Raw genomic sequence first — 20800 nt, forward strand, 5'->3', positions numbered from 1 at the left:
CCCATAGAGATGCCCCACTGCCAGTACAGATGCCCCAGTACAGATGCCCCGAGTATAGACGTCCCCTAGTAGCGCTGCTTCACACATACACACAGAAAACTCCCACAATATTCACCAGTCCCGCTCCTACTTGTGGACCACTGACCTCGGCCTGGCCACCCGCTCCTTATATCTATGGGAGAGATGTCATGACGTCTCTCCCATAGCGGCACACAGCCAGAAACTGGAGCTCAGGAGCGAGCTCCGGCTGCCGCTGAGGGGAAAGTGCCAGCACCCACTGGTAATACAACCTCAGCAGGCGCCCGGCATCACTATGCGGCTCCAGGCTCACATTCTGGGTTACAGAAAAAAAGTGTAAAAACAGCGCTCAAAGAAGTACAATCATGTCAGGTGTTTTCAAATAGACAATTAACATCTGTTTAATAAAAACTAATAATAAGATGACAAATAAATAAAACATTCATGATATGAATTAAAAAAGAGCCTCAATGCCAGTCTCCAGTCAGTCTCCCTTAGGGCAAATCTTTAAGCCAGTGGTAACATGATGCAATTCAGATTAATCATCAAAAAATCCTTCAGGCAATATTTAGATGTTAACGGGACATCCAGTCTTTGGGCGAGATTCAATTATTTTCACCCCTTTCCACAGCCGTTCTGTTTCTGCCCTCAGGGGAGTGATATTATTATTTCATTATTACCCCCGGAGTAGGGAGGCACCCAACCCTTTACACAGCTAAACCTGATCACTATGGGTGCAATATGCGGAATAACGGAGATCTTTTTAGAAAGGAAATTGGGCGTGATATATCATTTGAATCCCACCCTTTGAATGAATAATTTCCAGATTCCTTGTGGTTGTTGCCGGGTATTCCACCTAGCGAGGGTCCAGTGCAAACTCCGATCCTACGCAACAAATGTGGTGGTTCTCCCTTTATTAATGTCCACTGTAATGGATACTGGAATCTCACCAGACTTAGAGCATCCGCAGGTAGTCCCACAGAATGTTCTGCCAATGCCCTGGTCACTGGTCACAGTGATGTATGCTGGATTCTCACCAGACTTAAATGGCTGCAAAGTAGTCCCACAGAATGGTCTGGCAATGCCCTGGTCAGAGGCTGGTTCCATTACGCGTTTCACTGTCACTTGGCAGCTTTATCAAAGGTAAACACATTCTGGGTTAGGTGAGTCGGAACTGCGTTCTGTCTGCAATTGGAACTGACGGAATGCAGTTCCACCCCATTCCAGCTCACTTTAACCTCTGGTTATCACTCATCACTAATCTTAAATGGTGCTCCAACCAATCTGCTCCTGACTGGAGTTAATTGGTTGGAGCATAATTTAAGATTAGTAGCGAGAGATAATGAGAATATTACTTGTTATTAAATATGCCCCAAAGTTTCACCCAAATGTATTAAAAATCACATCCAGGGACAGCGGCTCCAAAAGAACACATCTCTCGGTTATAGAAGTGAAGTAATCACATTAGCATTCACTTCACTCCTCTGCTGACCTCACATGCACACATGACAACTGCCGGGGAGATAAATGCCTGCTAGACTATAGGCCGGGTTCGCATTCCAGAACTTGATAAATCTGACAGTTTAGCAGCCCTCCAGTGCACTGGCATATTTATACTGGGTTCAGTGTGTGGGACACAGATGGCCCCCTGGGGTCAAGTGGGGCCCACACTACACACCCTGCACTCAATACTTACTCTCCAGAGCCCTGCTTCGACAGCAGCAGCACTGCAGAAACCACTGGGAAAATGGCTTTTTGCGCATTCGCAGTAGGGAAACCACTTGGAAAATGTCTGCTGCGCATTTTTCCCGGAGTCCTGCACATGCGCACTAGATGCTGGGACAGCACTATGGTCTCCTAGTGACCCTAGTGCCCAGAGTCTATTGCTCTGCCGGCTAGAGAGGTGGGGATCCAGATGGCTGCAGATGTTAGTTGATAAATAGGCATCTAAATCAAATCCAGTGTATAATGAATTTATATTTACTATACAAAATTACAGATAACACTATAAACATGCACAATGTTTAATGACATCCAACTGACTCTTCTAAATTAATAAATTACTCAGAAATTGTATAGCTCTATTTGTGGCATAAGTATTCAAGCCCCAAGTGAATAGAAAGAACAGTCACTCCGAATAGGTTAGAAAAGTGTAATGGTCCTTAACACGCAGCTCAACTCAAACTAGGGAAATCGAAAGGCAATTTACACAATGTAGACAGGAGCTCGTGGCAAATTGTATCCTGGAAGGCAAGAACAAAGCACTGGCTCCTTAAAAGGTGGTTTTTAGTAAAGCACACAAGTTGATTATCAAAGGGCACAAAAAGTCAGAGCTGGAGAAAACAGGTTCTGTTGGTGATAAAAACACACTTGGAGAAGAAGAAGCAATCAGGGTTGTGCTGGGGTGAAAAGTGTTCAAGTACAGGTCAGAGCACATATGGGTGTGCTTGGCTTGGAGCAGGTGTTGGCCTCTGAGAACGTTCTTTCTCTTCTGGCCAGTCCTATTACCATGCACCATGCAACCTCACCACAGTTTTGAGGAAGCCAGTCACACTGACTTTGGCAGGGACATGCGGTGTATAATAATCCCTGCCAATAGAGGAAGCATACTGTACAAAAGAGATACAATCACAAACAGATTAAGGATAAGCGTTCCAGATAAGTGGGTATTGGACTAAAGCCCCGTACACACGGGGGAGATGTGTGCTGAGTGATTTAGCACAGACCGCTCAGCACACATCTCTCCCCCCGCTCAGCACTCAGCGTGATGTGTGCTGAGCGAGTGAGGGGGGCAAGGGGGGGGGCACTCATTTCACCCAGCGGTGAAATGAGCAATCTCACTAGATTTGGCATGCATGCCCAGTCTAGAGTCGGCGACAGCGACCCATGGGGCCGTGCATCGCTATCTCCGGCACCCTACAGACAGAGAGATCCGTGTTTCAATCTAGTCTGATTGCTTAAAATTTAAGCACAGATCTCTCCGTGTGTACCCCCCTTTTAGATAGCTATGCTCCTAATAATATTCTTAATAGGGGTTGTCCTTCCCTATTGTTTTTAAAATGAAAAAAAAAAAAAAAAATTTGCGATGGGGAATATCGTGCAATTCTGGGGTAGGAAAGATAGATTGGGTGAGAATGAAAATAAGTAGGTTTTATATGTAAAATTATTTCTGTAATCACATATATAAATATTACATAACAATATAAAATGGTTAAAAGTTCAGTAATTGTCAGACCCCAATTCTTCTTTCTTACTGGAAAAGTACCAGGTTATAATCTAGGCCCTCATTCCGAGTTGATCGGTCGCAAGGCGAATTTAGCAGAGTTACACACGCTAAGCCTACGCCTACAGGGAGTGTATCTTAGCTTCTTAAAATTGCGACCGATGTAATCGCAATATTGCGAATACAAACTACTTTGCAGTTTCTGAGTAACTTCAACCTTACTCTGCCTGTGCGATCAGTTCAGTGCTTGTCGTTCCTGGTTTGACGTCACAAACACACCCAGCGTTCGCTCAGACACTCCCCCGTTTCTCCAGCCACTCCTGCGTTTTTTCCGGAAACGGTAGCGTTTTCATCCACACGCCCATAAAACGCCGTGTTTCCGCCCAGTAACACCCATTTCCTGTCAATCACATTACGATCGCCGGAGCGATGAAAAAGCCGTGAGTAAAAATACTATCTTCATTGTTAAATTACTTGGCGCAGTCGCAGTGCGAATATTGCGCATGCGTACTAAGCGGATTTTCATTGCGATGCGATGAAAAATACCGAGCGAACGACTCGGAATGAGGGCCTTAATTCTGTCCACTCTATACCAAAACACACATTTCACCGGAGCGATCGCAAAGTCCACAGCAACTGCTTAGATGCTGCATATACATACTCAGCATCTAGGAAACCAGGAACATTGGCCACTCAAGTGAGTCTATGGTCATGTAGTCTAGATACGCCTGTAGCGATGCGGGTAACATGTTTCTCTACGTACTGTACATAATTGCAGCTGAAGACAGATACATGCCCAAACACTGGTTGTGACACTCCTGTATATTTGCCACCACTACCTGATACCTACCTCTAACGGTCTCTTTCTGTCACTCACTCTGCATTGGAATTCTCTCTACGAGCAACATCACAAAAGTACCTTGGCGCATTTGCAGTGTGAATGCAGCGCATGCACAGTCTACCGATAATCGCTTGGAAGTAGACTTAGGGGTCTATTTACTAAACCTTGGATGAAGATAAAGTGGACGGAGATAAAGTAAGTACCAGCCAATCGGCTCCTATCTGTCATTTGTCAAACCCAGCCTGTAACATGGCAGTTTAGAGCTGATTGGCTGGTCATTTATCTCCATCCACTTTATCTTCATCCAAGGCTTAGTAAATAGACCCCTAAAAAGTCACATTTAAAGTAAACCAACCGCCCACATACAGTGGATGAAACCATTTTGTGTCTCCAAACATTTCTCATCTTATCAAAGAACATCGCTTAACAAAATTGTCACTAGTCCTTATAAGTCAATAGGCTGCATTCTCAAGATTATTGGTTCAGAAGCTTGTATTTCTTGGACTGGACAGGATCTAGGTGTATAGAAGAGTGTCAAGGAGACTGCTATTCCACTTTCCACAGCAGTTGAAAACTGTATACTCTTGGCCTGAATCTACACAAAGACATTTAGATCGGTATATGCAGGACGCATAGCATTCCTACGGGTGGTATTCATGTGACCGACGGTCAGCTGACCGACAGTCACATGACCTCCTCCACCAGCCCGACCGGTCACTGTCCCGATGGTCGGCATGCCGACCAACAGGGACTATTTCCACTCGTGGGTGTCCACGACACCCATAGAGTGGGAATAGAACCCGTGGCGACCGCAGGTCGCCACCGAGCCTGATGCGTGGCGAGCGCAGCGAGCCCGCAAGGGGCTTGCTGCACTCGCGCCTCCTGCCGGGATCCCGGCATCGGTATGCTGCCGGGATCCCGGCGTCGGTAAGCTGACCGGCGGTCAGGAGACCGCCGGTCAGCCGTACTACACCCATTCCTACTACCCTAATCCTGACACTAACTCAACCCTAACCTCAAACCTTACCCTAACCATAACCCCAAACCCTAATACCCCAATCCCAAACCGAAACTGCTAAACCAATGCTAATACCTGTCACAAAGTCACGATGGATAGTAGATGCGAACCCGTACTGTGGAATTGGCGAAGACACTGAATTGAGGCGCGGAGTCTAACATGCCGGCTGTATTTAGCAGCAAACCCCACAAAGACGTTTGAATTTAGCTGCATCCAACACACATGTCGCGGCCCTCATTCTGGGTTTCCAGGTACAGGGGCTGGTATGCCCTGGAGCAGACACTGGAGTATGCTGAATGGCATGCAGACACTGGAGACACTGGAAAGGCAAACTGCAGAAAGCCGGTCGACAGGACACGGATGGAAATACAGAGACAGATACCAAGAACAGAGCAGGAACTGTAATGGAGCACAGCAGACTTGAATCTGTAACATCACAGGGAAATAGGAATCAGGAACGTAGTATTCACAAAGAACACAATAGCACAAGGGTGATGCTGGAGTAAGGTTTGGGACAGGATTTCTCCCAGGAACTTCCTTTTATATGTGGAGTTCAATTTTCTGTGCCAATCTGACATCACATTTATGGTGCGCCTGACTCCTTAAATCCTGCACAGAGCGGTGCGCACATCCCTATGGAAGCCACCTGTGCAATCGAGACCACTGCATGCTTCAGACAGAGGAGGAGAGCCAGCCAGGGCTATAGCAGCGGGTGCCTGGGGCCTCCTGCCCGCAGTGCCACAAATGTTGCCATAGACCAGCACTGCCGAAACCGTTAAGTGGTCATCTAAACTGACCCTAATACCCTAACCCAAACAACTAAACCAATGCTAATACCTTTATCCCTAATACCCTAACCAAAACCCCTAAACTAACCCTAATATCCTAACCTCTAACTAACCCTAATACCCTAACCCTTGGTTTTCCCCTTTTAGTACAATAAATGTGAGGGGTGGGGAGGGTGGGCCCGTTATTCCATACATACAGTACAACACACAAGCCTGATCTGAAAGAGATTAGAAGAAGTCATACAGGCATTTACACCAGCAGACAGCCAACCCCCACCGCCCCCCCCCCCTTTTTTTTTTCAATGACACTATAGGTTTCATTTTTTAAATTACTGTGACCTGGTACTTGTAATATAAGGTCGTCCATTCCCCACCTACCATACCTGGTATCTTTCAATGAACACTCCAAATGAATAAAATAAGCAAGCCTGTCTGATATACCCAGGGTCGGACTGGCCCACAGGGGCACCAGGGAAACCACCGGTAGGCCCCACTGCCTGAGTGCCCACTCCTTCCTCTAGGGATCAGGTTCCGGACTGTGCACTTGTATTATACATGATAGATATGTTGCATTACACTGCACAAGACTATTGTGTATTTCAAGCCTCTGTGGAGGCTGGCCACACCCCCTTTGGAGGCTGGCCACACCCTTAAATATGGGCCCCTATCACTGCATTCCCCCGGTGGGCCCTTCATGCCCCAGGCCGACACTGGATATACCCTTAAACTAGCCACATACATTGTATATTGTTTCATTGGTAAATTAATCATAATGATGTACTTATATACGTCATTTGCCTGTCAGTAGTGCTGCCTACCTTGTAAAGTTGTCACCTTATCAGTACTCTGAGTCTCTACTCTCTCTGCCCCTCTGCTCCTCACTTCACTTGTGTACTGCGTGCTGCTGTGCAGGGGCTTAGTTGATCACTGATGCACTGTCTGCAGTGGGACTCTGGGAGTGTGGGGCAGGTCCGTGTGACATGACGTCACGCAGTGGTAGCATGGTTCTCCTCTAGGAACATGTTTTGCAGGAACGTAGCCCTGTGCCAGTATCAGTGATATAACTAACAGTGGCGTAACTAGAAATTTTTCTCCCCAAGCCAAAAAATCCTTTGGCGCCCCCCCCCCATAGCCCCCATAATTGGCGCGCGCCACCAAAAAGGGTGTGTGGCTTCATTTAAATGGGCGTGGCTTCGCGTAAAGGGGCGTGGCATTGCAGGAAAAGACTACCTTATACCTCAGTTTTGCAACCTGCACGCCCAGACGTTGGCCACCACAGGAAAGAAAAATAATCCTGATTCATGCCCCTTACATTATTTGTCATTTTTCCTCCTTATAGTAATGCCCAGTATACATTATTCCACATACTGCAATGGCCTTAGCCATTATGCCACACACAATAATGCACATGACACAATATGCACACACTGTAATGTCCCCGACACATTATGCCACACACCGTAATGCCTGTGACACATTATGACAGGAATCGCAATGCCCGTTATACATTATGCTACACACTGCAATGCCCCTGATACATTATAGCACATACAATGTCTGTGACACAGTATGACACACACCACAATGATCCTGAGACATTATACCACATACCACAATGCCCGTGATATAGTATACAACACACCGTAATGCCTGACACATTATGACACACACCGCAATGTCCGTGATACATTATGCCACACACCGTAATGCCCATTACACATTAAGTTCTACAGTAAGGCTTCTAATTACTTTTAAATTACCTGCTCGTTGCCAGGGGTTTCATGCTCTTGGTTCCATGCACGGTGCCAGGGGTTTTCATGCTCAGGGTGTCATGCTCGTTGCCAGAGGTTTCATGCACTGGGTGTCATGCTCGTTGCCAGCGGTTTCATACTCTTGGTTCCATGCACGGTGCCAGGGGTTTTCATGCTCAGGGTGTCATGCTCGTTGCCAGGGGTTTCATGCACTGGGTGTCATGCTCGTTGCCAGGGGTTTCATGCACTGGGTGTCATGCTTGTTGCCAGGGGTTTCATGCACTGGGTGTCATGCTCGTTGCTAGGGGGTAGTGCTTGTTGCTAGGGCCATGCTCCCAGTGCCACATATGCCCCCAGTGCCAGATATTCCCCCACAGTGCCAGGTATATGCCCCCAGTGCCAGATATTCCCCCACAGTGCCAGGTACATGCCCCCAGTGCCACATATACCCCCCCCAGTGCCAAATATTCCCCCACAGTGCCACATATGCCCCCTCAGTGCCTGCTCCCCCCAGTGCCAGATATTCCCCCACAGTGCCAGGTATATGCCCCCAGTGCCAGATATTCCCCCACAGTGCCAGGTATATGCCCCCAGTGCCAGGTATATGCCCCCAGTGCCAGGTATATGCCCCCAGTGCCAGATATTCCCCCACAGTGCCACATATGCCCCCTCAGTGCCTGCTCCCCCCAGTGCCAAATATTCCCCCACAGTGCCAGGTATATGCCCCCAGTGCCAGGTATATGCCCCAAGTGCCAGATCTACCCCCACAGTGCCAGGTATATGCCTCCAGTGCCAGATCTTCCCCCACAGTGCCAGGTATATGCCCCCAGTGCCAGATCTTCCCCCACAGTGCCAGGTATATGCCCCCAGTGCCAGATCTTCCCCCACAGTGCCAGGTATATGCCCCCAGTGCCAGATCTTCCCCCACAGTGCCTGGTATATGCCTCCAGTGCCAGATCTTCCCCCACAGTGCCAGGTATATGCCCCCAGTGCCAGATCTCCCCCCACAGTGCCTGCTCCCACCCCCCGCTCCTTTGTGTTGGAGGGACACGGAGGGCACAGCGCGCGCCTCTCCTGTGTCCCTCCTGGCTCTCCTGCCGGTCTAATAAAGGAAGTGCCGGTTCGTGAGCCAATCAGAGCTCACGAACGGCACTTCCTTTATTAGACAGGCCGGGGGAGAGCCAGGGAGGGACACAGGAGAGGCGCGCGATGTGCGCTCCGTGTCCCTCCTTACAGCAGCGGAGGGAAGGAGACCGCAGATTGACATGCGGACGCTCGTCCGCATGTCAATCTGTGCAAAGTCAGTGGCGCCCCCGCAGCCCCTCGCCCCCAAGCCACCGCGAGGACTGTGGGGGCAGTAGTTACGCCACTGATAACTAATCTGAGTCCCGTTACTAAGCCTCTGTAAAACATTTACAAGTACAGAAGCCAGCCCTTGTGATGGACGTGCCAAGTGTTCAAGTGCCTAGTTTGCCTTGCGTTTAATCTGGCCCTGGTAGTCATACTGAACAAAGGCTGCAAAGGCACTTCCTACATAACAAACACATACCTCCCAACATTCAGGTTTAGATAGTCGCTCTCCTGAAAATGGGTGTGGCCTAAAACAAAGGGGCGTAGCTTCATGGGAATGGCGTGGTCATAAACCACGCCTCCCATTTTCATCACTGATGGGGTCTGCCCAGCGCTCTGTGAGCTACTGACAATGCCCCCAGTACCTCTGTCTCCAGTGACTAGAAGCTGTGTGCAGTCAGTGACAGGGGCCCCCCACCACGGAACACTGCGGCTCACAGGTGGAACAGCGGGATAGTGCCCAAAAATTGTGACAGTTCCGGGAAAATCAGGACATATGGGAAGTATAAATCACTTCCTGTATAACAAGTGGATGGCAATGATGTAACATCCACATACAGTACAGCATACATCTACAGGAAGAGCATCGCCAGACAGGGATCCCTCCTCAACAGTACCCATGCTGCTCCCCTCTTGGTGATCCTAAAATTATAGTGCACATGCAGAATCTCCGGTAGTCTAGGCGCTGTCTTTATACAAATGAACAAAGATTAAGAATGAGCACACGTGTAATTTGACACACTATTCACATCATTGGTACACAGAGAATGAGATAAGCAACAATTACTTGCACAGGTCTGTTGAACTATGGCCCTCATTCCGAGTTGTTCGCTCGCAAGGCGATTTTAGCAGTATTGCACACGCTAAGCCGCCGCCTACTGGGAGTGAATCTTAGCTTCTTAAAATTGCGAACGAAAGATTCGCAATATTGCGATTACACATCTCGTAGCAGTTTCAGAGTAGCTTCAGACTTACTCGGCATCTGCGATCAGTTCAGTGCTTATCTTCCTGGTTTGACGTCACAAACACACCAAGCGTTCGCCCAGACACTCCTCCGTTTCTCCAGCCACTCCCGCGTTTTTTCCGGAAACGGTAGTGTTTTTTCCCACACGCCCATAAAACGGCCTGTTTCCGCCCAGTAACACCCATTTCCTGTCAATCACACTACGATCGCCTGAGCGAAGAAAAAGCGGTGAGTAAAAAACCAAACTTCATAGCAAATTTACATGACGCAGTCGCAGTGCGGACATTGCGCATGCGCACTAAGCGGAAAAACGCTGCGATGCGAAGAAATTTTCCGAGCGAACAACTCGGAATGACCTCCTATATACAGTACAGGGTGATTCAAAAGTCGCAGTACACCCTTTTGTTTCAAAAACTGTGCAAGAAATGGGAAAACTGAATACTCCAGTAAGATATGGGTGAGATGGGCTAACTTTTAGGGTATGTACCGAACATGTGCGCCATCTTGAAATCGGCCATCTTGACTCTTAGTCAGTTTTTTTCTAATGGAAAGGGGGTCATGTAACATAGCAAACAACATCAGAATATGCTGAAAAGTTTATTGCTGCAACCAGATTTGAAATGGCAGCTATGGTTCAAAAGTTACAACACTTTTTTTGTTGCAGGTAACTGAAGATGGCTTTGACAAAAGAGGAGAGAATTTAGGTCATTTTGATGTCTGGAGAACAAAGTTTCTGTGTTATAGCTGCAGATTTTAACAACTGGCACCCAGAAAGACCTCTAATTTCACATAACACTGTCAGGTGCCTAATTTCCAAATTCAGAGAAACTTGGACTGTGGCTGACAAGTCATGGAGTGGTCATCCAAAAAGTACTACTGACGAGACAACCTCAACAATGGTTTTGCCATCCTTCGTGAAGAGCCCACAATGCAGCACAACGCCCACACATTAAATGACTGTCTTTTATGGAGAACAGTTCAGCCTGTAATTCCAACAAAAAAAAAGTGTTGTAACTTTTGAACTCTAACTGCTATTTCAAACCTGTTGGCAGCAATAAACTTTTCAGCAAATTCTGATGTTGTTTGACATGTTACATGACACCCTTTCCATTGGAAAAAAAACTGACTTAGATTCAAGATGGCGCCCATGTTTAGTACATACCCTAAAACAGGCCTGGCCAACCTGTGGCTTTCCAGCTGTTGTGAAACTACATGTCTTAGCATGCATTGCCACTGTTTTGCACTTAGAGAGAGCTAAACCTGTGGCAGGGCATGCTGGGATGTGTAGTTTCACAACATCTGGAGAGCTACAGGTTGGCCAGGTTTGCTCTAATAGATAGCCCACCTCACCCATACCTTACTGGAGTATTCAGTTTTCCCATTTCCTGCACAGTTTTTGAAACAAAAGGGTGTACAACGACTTTTGAATCACCCTCTAGTTTCTTTCTGAGGGGTCTATTCATGAAGCAGTGAAAACTGTGAAGAAGCGAGCCAGTGGAGAAATGCATATGGCAAACAATCAGCTGCTACGTATAATTTTATAGAATGCATTTTATAAATGTTACCTCAATACTGATTGGTTGCCATGGGCAACTTCTCTGCTGACTCACTTCTCCACTCTTTACATTGCTTCATGAATAGACCCCTAAGAGGTAAGTGAGGTTGTCTTGCACAGAGTTATTAAATGTGCTTCTACAGTACAGTATGTACTGTATAGTGATTCGCGTTTATGTATTTAGTGTACATTCTTACTGGTCCTCAATTCCATTGTTTTATCAGGATAAAATCCTTAGTAATGTTGAACCTTTTGGGGTGAAACCTCTAAGCAAGCAAATATAACTATGACAGAGAAGAGGAAAAAGGGAGCAATATTTTATCTGTGAGTGTTGCACTTGAAATCAATATTGATATTGTAGGAATTTCAACCTGTTATACCCCTTTCACACTGCACAAATAACCCGGTATCGGCCCGGCATATTGGCCCTCATTCCGAGTTGTTCGCTCGCAAGCTGCTTTTAGCAGCTTTACACACGCTAAGCCGCCGCCTACTGGGAGTGAATCTTAGCATAGTAAAATTGCGAACGAAAGATTCTCAAAATTGCGATTACACACCTCTTAGCAGTTTCTGAGTAACTTCAACCTTACTCGGCATCTGCGATCAGTTCAGTGCTTGTCGTTCCTGGTTTGACGTCATAAACACACCCAGCGTTCGCCCAGACACTCCTCCGTTTCTCCAGCCACTCCCGCGTTTTTCTCAGAAACGGTAGAGTTTTTTCCCACACGCCCATAAAACGGCCTGTTTCCGCCCAGAAACACCCACTTTCTGTCAATCACACTCTGATCGCCTGAACGAAGAAAGAGCCGTGAGTAAAATACCTAACTGTATAATAAAATTTACTTGGCGCAGTCGCAGTGCGAACATTGCGCATGCGCACTAAGCGGAAAATCGCTGCGATGCGAAAAAAATTACAGAGCGAACAACTCGGAATGACCCCCATTGTTGGGTCGACATGGGTCGGCATGCGGTGTGAAAGCGCCATAGCTGAAATCCCAGGTCATCTGACCCGGTAATTCAACCCAGGAATAAAGTAGTGTTATTCCCGGGTTGAATACTGGGTCAGTGGCAGCGTAAATGGGCTCCCGGGTCTATGCGTCCCGGGACCCGTTCACTACAACAGGGAGAGGTGGCGTGGAGAGGATCTCATCTCCCAGCGCCGTCTCCGCCCCCGCCGCTATGGCAACCCGCCCGGCATATTGCCGGGTCGGGGAAGCCAGCAGTAGCGTCCAATGCCGGATCCCACCCGGGAAGGACCCGTTTCCAATTCCCGGGTGTGATCCGGCATTGGCGGTGTGAAAGGGGTATTAGTGATCACAGCATGCTCTAATGCCCTCTTTCAATATTTCATTTTTGTTCTCTTTTTTTTATGAGAGTATAAAGATTTATTTAGATTAAAATATTCAAACGTTATCCGTGTTGAGTAGTGGCCTGATTATAGTCACTGATTCAAAATTGCTTTGTTACAGGTATGTGGTCCTTGGAAAAGGATAATAAGATTCTTTAAGAGCCTTCTTTGTCTTGTATACAAGAGAACATTGTTTCCCAAATATCGGTTGCTCAAAAGAACATTTGTACTATACGGAACTAAATGGGACTACCAGAGATAACATTGAATGCTATGGAATAACACTATATAAATAAAAGGTAGTTACTGACATGTAAACAATAGGACTATTAACTCTTCAAGCTCTTTTTGAGCAACCAATGTATCACACTACATTAATATAAATGTGTCAATGCACATACTATATGTAATGAGAATGAGGATACAACAGAGCAACAATTCCAGCAATTTTAACTGCACGTATTTCTTTTTCTTACACTAAGTACCATTTTTGTTTTAAACTATTTAGCTAAATATATTTTCATATATTCCAAATCTGAAGATAAGAAATAAACGGCAATATATATTATTTATAAATGGCGGGGTGACACAGGATAAATCTATTTTTAACAATAACTATTGGGATTCTTATGTCATTGCTGACAGTTACTCTCACAAGAGGGCAGTCTTTAACCATCCAGCTTCACTTGCAGCTCCTCTACAGAGTCCCCAGATATAAAGACACATATAACACATTATTATTATTATTATTATTATTATTATTATTATTATTATTATTATTATTTGTTTTAAAGCTATAATATGATTTATCAAGCGGAGTTATAAAGAAATGTCTTTTATATATGGGCCTGATTCAGGGTTGTAGGCCAATACTGCAGCAGCTGCGAATGTGTAAGCAGATACTGTGTGAATATTAGAGATGAGCGCCTGAAATTTTTCGGGTTTTGTGTTTTGGTTTTGGGTTCGGTTCCGCGGCCGTGTTTAGGGTTCGAACGCGTTTTGGCAAAACCTCACCGAATTTTTTTTGTCGGATTCGGGTGTGTTTTGGATTCGGGTGTTTTTTTCAAAAAACACTAAAAAACAGCTTAAATCATAGAATTTGGGGGTCATTTTGATCCCAAAGTATTATTAACCTCAAAAACCATAATTTACACTCATTTTCAGTCTATTCTGAATACCTCACACCTCACAATATTATTTTTAGTCCTAAAATTTGCACCGAGGTCGCTGTGTGAGTAAGATAAGCGACCCTAGTGGCCGACACAAACACCGGGCCCATCTAGGAGTGGCACTGCAGTGTCACGCAGGATGTCCCTTCCAAAAAACCCTCCCCAAACAGCACATGACGCAAAGAAAAAAAGAGGCGCAATGAGGTAGCTGTGTGAGTAAGATTAGCGACCCTAGTGGCCGACACAAACACCGGGCCCATCTAGGAGTGGCACTGCAGTGTCACGCAGGATGTCCCTTCCAAAAAACCCTCCCCAAACAGCACATGACGCAAAGAAAAAAAGAGGCGCAATGAGGTAGCTGACTGTGTGAGTAAGATTAGCGACCCTAGTGGCCGACACAAACACCGGGCCCATCTAGGAGATGCACTGCAGTGTCACGCAGGATGTCCCTTCCAAAAAACCCTCCCCAATCAGCACATGATGCAAAGAAAAAGAAAAGAAAAAAGAGGTGCAAGATGGAATTGTCCTTGGGCCCTCCCACCCACCCTTATGTTGTATAAACAAAACAGGACATGCACACTTTAACCAACCCATCATTTCAGTGACAGGGTCTGCCACACGACTGTGACTGATATGACGGGTTGGTTTGGACCCCCCCCAAAAAAGAAGCAATTAATCTCTCCTTGCACAAACTGGCTCTACAGAGGCAAGATGTCCACCTCATCTTCACCCTCCGATATATCACCGTGTACATCCCCCTCCTCACAGATTATCAATTCGTCCCCACTGGAATCCACCATCTCAGCTCCCTGTGTACTTTGTGGAGGCAATTGCTGCTGGTCAATGTCTCCGCGGAGGAATTGATTATAATTCATTTTAATGAACATCATCTTCTCCACATTTTCTGGATGTAACCTCGTACGCCGATTGCTGACAAGGTGAGCGGCGGCACTAAACACTCTTTCGGAGTACACACTTGTGGGAGGGCAACTTAGGTAGAATAAAGCCAGTTTGTGCAAGGGCCTCCAAATTGCCTCTTTTTCCTGCCAGTATAAGTACGGACTGTGTGACGTGCCTACTTGGATGCGGTCACTCATATAATCCTCCACCATTCTATCAATGTTGAGAGAATCATATGCAGTGACAGTAGACGACATGTCCGTAATCGTTGTCAGGTCCTTCAGTCCGGACCAGATGTCAGCATCAGCAGTCGCTCCAGACTGCCCTGCATCACCGCCAGCGGGTGGGCTCGGAATTCTGAGCCTTTTCCTCGCACCCCCAGTTGCGGGAGAATGTGAAGGAGGAGATGTTGACAGGTCGCGTTCCGCTTGACTTGACAATTTTGTCACCAGCAGGTCTTTCAACCCCAGCAGACCTGTGTCTGCCGGAAAGAGAGATCCAAGGTAGGCTTTAAATCTAGGATCGAGCACGGTGGCCAAAATGTAGTGCTCTGATTTCAACAGATTGACCACCCGTGAATCCTTGTTAAGCGAATTAAGGGCTGCATCCACAAGTCCCACATGCCTAGCGGAATCGCTCCCTTTTAGCTCCTTCTTCAATGCCTCCAGCTTCTTCTGCAAAAGCCTGATGAGGGGAATGACCTGACTCAGGCTGGCAGTGTCTGAACTGACTTCACGTGTGGCAAGTTCAAAGGGCATCAGAACCTTGCACAACGTTGAAATCATTCTCCACTGCACTTGAGACAGGTGCATTCCACCTACTATATCGTGCTCAATTGTATAGGCTTGAATGGCCTTTTGCTGCTCCTCCAACCTCTGAAGCATATAGAGGGTTGAATTCCACCTCGTTACCACTTCTTGCTTCAGATGATGGCAGGGCAGGTTCAGTAGTTTTTGGTGGTGCTCCAGTCTTCTGTACGTGGTGCCTGTACGCCGAAAGTGTCCCGCAATTTTTCTGGCCACCGACAGCATCTCTTGCACGCCCCTGTCGTTTTTTAAAAAATTCTGCACCACCAAATTCAAGGTATGTGCAAAACATGGGACGTGCTGGAATTTGCCCATATTTAATGCACACACAATATTGCTGGCGTTGTCCGATGCCACAAATCCACAGGAGAGTCCAATTGGGGTAAGCCATTCCGCGATGATCTTCCTCAGTTGCCGTAAGAGGTTTTCAGCTGTGTGCGTATTCTGGAAAGCGGTGATACAAAGCGTAGCCTGCCTAGGAAAGAGTTGGCGTTTGCGAGATGCTGCTACTGGTGCCGCCGCTGCTGTTCTTGCGGCGGGAGTCCATACATCTACCCAGTGGGCTGTCACAGTCATATAGTCCTGACCCTGCCCTGCTCCACTTGTCCACATGTCCGTGGTTAAGTGGACATTGGGTACAACTGCATTTTTTAGGACACTGGTGAGTCTTTTTCTGACGTCCGTGTACATTCTCGGTATCGCCTGCCTAGAGAAGTGGAACCTAGATGGTATTTGGTAACGGGGGCACACTGCCTCAATAAATTGTCTAGTTCCCTGTGAACTAACGGCGGATACCGGACGCACGTCTAACACCAACATAGTTGTCAAGGACTCAGTTATCCGCTTTGCAGTAGGATGACTGCTGTGATATTTCATCTTCCTCGCAAAGGACTGTTGAACAGTCAATTGCTTACTGGAAGTAGTACAAGTGGGCTTACGACTTCCCCTCTGGGATGACCATCGACTCCCAGCGGCAACAACAGCAGCGCCAGCAGCAGTAGGCGTTACACGCAAGGATGCATCGGAGGAATCCCAGGCAGGAGAGGACTCGTCAGAATTGCCAGTGACATGGCCTGCAGGACTATTGGCATTCCTGGGGAAGGAGGAAATTGACACTGAGGGAGTTGGTGGGGTGGTTTGCGTGAGCTTGGTTACAAGAGGAAGGGATTTACTGGTCAGTGGACTGCTTCCGCTGTCACCCAAAGTTTTTGAACTTGTCACTGACTTATTATGAATGCGCTGCAGGTGACGTATAAGGGAGGATGTTCCGAGGTGGTTAACGTCCTTACCCCTACTTATTACAGCTTGACAAAGGGAACACACGGCTTGACACCTGTTGTCCGCATTTCTGGTGAAATACCTCCACACCGAAGAGCTGATTTTTTTGGTATTTTCACCTGGCATGTCAACGGCCATATTCCTCCCACGGACAACAGGTGTCTCCCCGGGTGCCTGACTTAAACAAACCACCTCACCATCAGAATCCTCCTGGTCAATTTCCTCCCCAGCGCCAGCAACACCCATATCCTCCTCATCCTGGTGTACTTCAACACTGACATCTTCAATCTGACTATCAGGAACTGGACTGCGGGTGCTCCTTCCAGCACTTGCAGGGGTCGTGCAAATGGTGGAAGGCGCATGCTCTTCACGTCCAGTGTTGGGAAGGTCAGGCATCGCAACCGACACAATTGGACTCTCCTTGTGGATTTGGGATTTCGAAGAATGCACAGTTCTTTGCTGTGCTGCTTTTGCCAGCTTGAGTCTTTTCATTTTTCTAGCGAGAGGCTGAGTGCTTCCATCCTCATGTGAAGCTGAACCACTAGCCATGAACATAGGCCAGGGCCTCAGCCGTTCCTTGCCACTCCGTGTGGTAAATGGCATATTGGCAAGTTTACGCTTCTCCTCCGACAATTTTATTTTAGGTTTTGGAGTCCTTTTTTTACTGATATTTGGTGTTTTGGATTTGACATGCTCTGTACTATGACATTGGGCATCGGCCTTGGCAGACGACGTTGCTGGCATTTCATCGTCTCGGCCATGACTAGTGGCAGCAGCTTCAGCACGAGGTGGAAGTGGATCTTGATCTTTCCCTAATTTTGGAACCTCAACATTTTTGTTCTCCATATTTTAATAGGCACAACTATAAGGCACCTCAGGTAAACAATGGAGATGGATGGATTGGATACTAGTATACAATTATGGACGGGCTGCCGAGTGCCGACACAGAGGTAGCCACAGCCGTGAACTACCGCACTGTACTGTGTCTGCTGCTAATATATAGACTGGTTGATAAAGAGATAGTATACTCGTAACTAGTATGTATGTATAAAGAAAGAAAAAAAAACCACGGTTAGGTGGTATATACAATTATGGACGGGCTGCCGAGTGCCGACACAGAGGTAGCCACAGCCGTGAACTACCGCACTGTACTGTGTCTGCTGCTAATATATAGACTGGTTGATAAAGAGATAGTATACTCGTAACTAGTATGTATGTATAAAGAAAGAAAAAAAAACCACGGTTAGGTGGTATATACAATTATGGACGGGCTGCCGAGTGCCGACACAGAGGTAGCCACAGCCGTGAACTACCGCACTGTACTGTGTCTGCTGCTAATATAGACTGGTTGATAAAGAGATAGTATACTCGTAACTAGTATGTATGTATAAAGAAAGAAAAAAAAACCACGGTTAGGTGGTATATACAATTATGGACGGGCTGCCGAGTGCCGACACAGAGGTAGCCACAGCCGTGAACTACCGCACTGTACTGTGTCTGCTGCTAATATATAGACTGGTTGATAAAGAGATAGTATACTCGTAACTAGTATGTATGTATAAAGAAAGAAAAAAAAACCACGGTTAGGTGGTATATACAATTATGGACGGGCTGCCGAGTGCCGACACAGAGGTAGCCACAGCCGTGAACTACCGCACTGTACTGTGTCTGCTGCTAATATAGACTGGTTGATAAAGAGATAGTATACTCGTAACTAGTATGTATGTATAAAGAAAGAAAAAAAAACCACGGTTAGGTGGTATATACAATTATGGACGGGCTGCCGAGTGCCGACACAGAGGTAGCCACAGCCGTGAACTACCGCACTGTACTGTGTCTGCTGCTAATATAGACTGGTTGATAAAGAGATAGTATACTACTAATATTATATATACTGGTGGTCAGGTCACTGGTCACTAGTCACACTGGCAGTGGCACTCCTGCAGCAAAAGTGTGCACTGTTTAATTTTAATATAATATTATGTACTCCTGGCTCCTGCTATAACCTATAACTGGCACTGCAGTAGTGCTCCCCAGTCTCCCCCACAATTATAAGCTGTGTGAGCTGAGCAGTCAGACAGATATATAATATATATAGATGATGCAGCACACTGGCCTGAGCCTGAGCAGTGCACACAGATATGGTATGTGACTGACTGAGTCACTGTGTGTATCGCTTTTTTCAGGCAGAGAACGGATATATTAAATAAACTGCACTGTGTGTCTGGTGGTCACTCACTATATAATATATTATGTACTCCTGGCTCCTGCTATAACCTATAACTGGCACTGCAGTAGTGCTCCCCAGTCTCCCCCACAATTATAAGCTGTGTGAGCTGAGCAGTCAGACAGATATATATATAATATTATATATAGATAATAGATGATGCAGCACACTGGCCTGAGCCTGAGCAGTGCACACAGATATGGTATGTGACTGAGTCACTGTGTGCTGTGTATCGCTTTTTTCAGGCAGAGAACGGATTATAAATAAAACTGGTGGTCACTATCAGCAAAACTCTGCACTGTACTGAGTACTCCTAATGCTCCCCAAAATTAGTAAATCAAGTGTCTCTCTAATCTATTCTAAACGGAGAGGACGCCAGCCACGTCCTCTCCCTATCAATCTCAATGCATGTGTGAAAATGGCGGCGACGCGCGGCTCCTTATATAGAATCCGAGTCTCGCGATAGAATCCGAGCCTCGCGAGAATCCGACAGCGTCATGATGACGTTCGGGCGCGCTCGGGTTAACCGAGCAAGGCGGGAAGATCCGAGTCGCTCGGACCCGTGAAAAAAAACATGAAGTTCTGGCGGGTTCGGATTCAGAGAAACCGAACCCGCTCATCTCTAGTGAATATATGACAATGCCGCAGGCACCATAATTTGTATTGAGACACCCACTAACAGCTACATACAAAGGTGCAGTGTCGCTCACAGATCAGCAGATTATTGGGTTTCTGAGAAGCCTTACAGTCACACAGCATGGCCGCAGGAAGCAAGACCCCAGAACCACTGTTACTTTAATTAAAATAGTCTAAACAACACTGTTAAATGTACAGTAGTGTGGCAATCCATGATTATCTATCTAACCTGGCAAATATACTGCTTTGCAAAAAAACTAATTTCCGCAACCATGCACTTACAAAATACTTTTCTATACATGCATGCACCGTGATTGAGTTTCCCTCCCTAAAACGGACACAATATAAGTAACTATGGGGGAGATGTATGAAGCAGTGAAAAGAGTGGAGAACTGAGCCAGTGGAGCATTTGTCCATAGCAACTAATCAGCTGCTACATATAACTTTATAAAAATACACTTGATAAATGTTACCTCAAAGCTGATTGGCTGCCAACGGCAGCTTCTTCACTGGCTCACTTATCCACCCATTAACTGCTTCATACATATAGCCCTTTATCCAGGGCTGTACAGTTCCTTGTATGAATTGCAAGGCAGATGGTGGTGATTACAGTGAAGCAGGAGTTTATATGGACGACTGATAGGAGCTAAATGTAGTGAGGGTGTTCCTGCAAAGTACAGACTAGGTGCACTGTTACATCCTGCTTTGTTGAACAGTATAAAAAAGTAGGGTGATGCAGTTTGGATATTTTAACACCATGGGCAGAATGTAATAAAGTTCAGCGGCCGTACGGGATGCTGGACGAACTCCGACGTTTTTTAAAGGGGCCATTTTTAACAAGGCTAAACCATGCCTTGTAAAAAAAGTAACATCCGAGTTCGGCCGGCATCCTGCACGGCTGCCGAACTCAGACTTCATTACATCCCAG

Source organism: Pseudophryne corroboree, chromosome 4, assembly GCF_028390025.1.
Source record: "Pseudophryne corroboree isolate aPseCor3 chromosome 4, aPseCor3.hap2, whole genome shotgun sequence".
NCBI classification, from domain to species: domain Eukaryota; kingdom Metazoa; phylum Chordata; class Amphibia; order Anura; family Myobatrachidae; genus Pseudophryne; species Pseudophryne corroboree.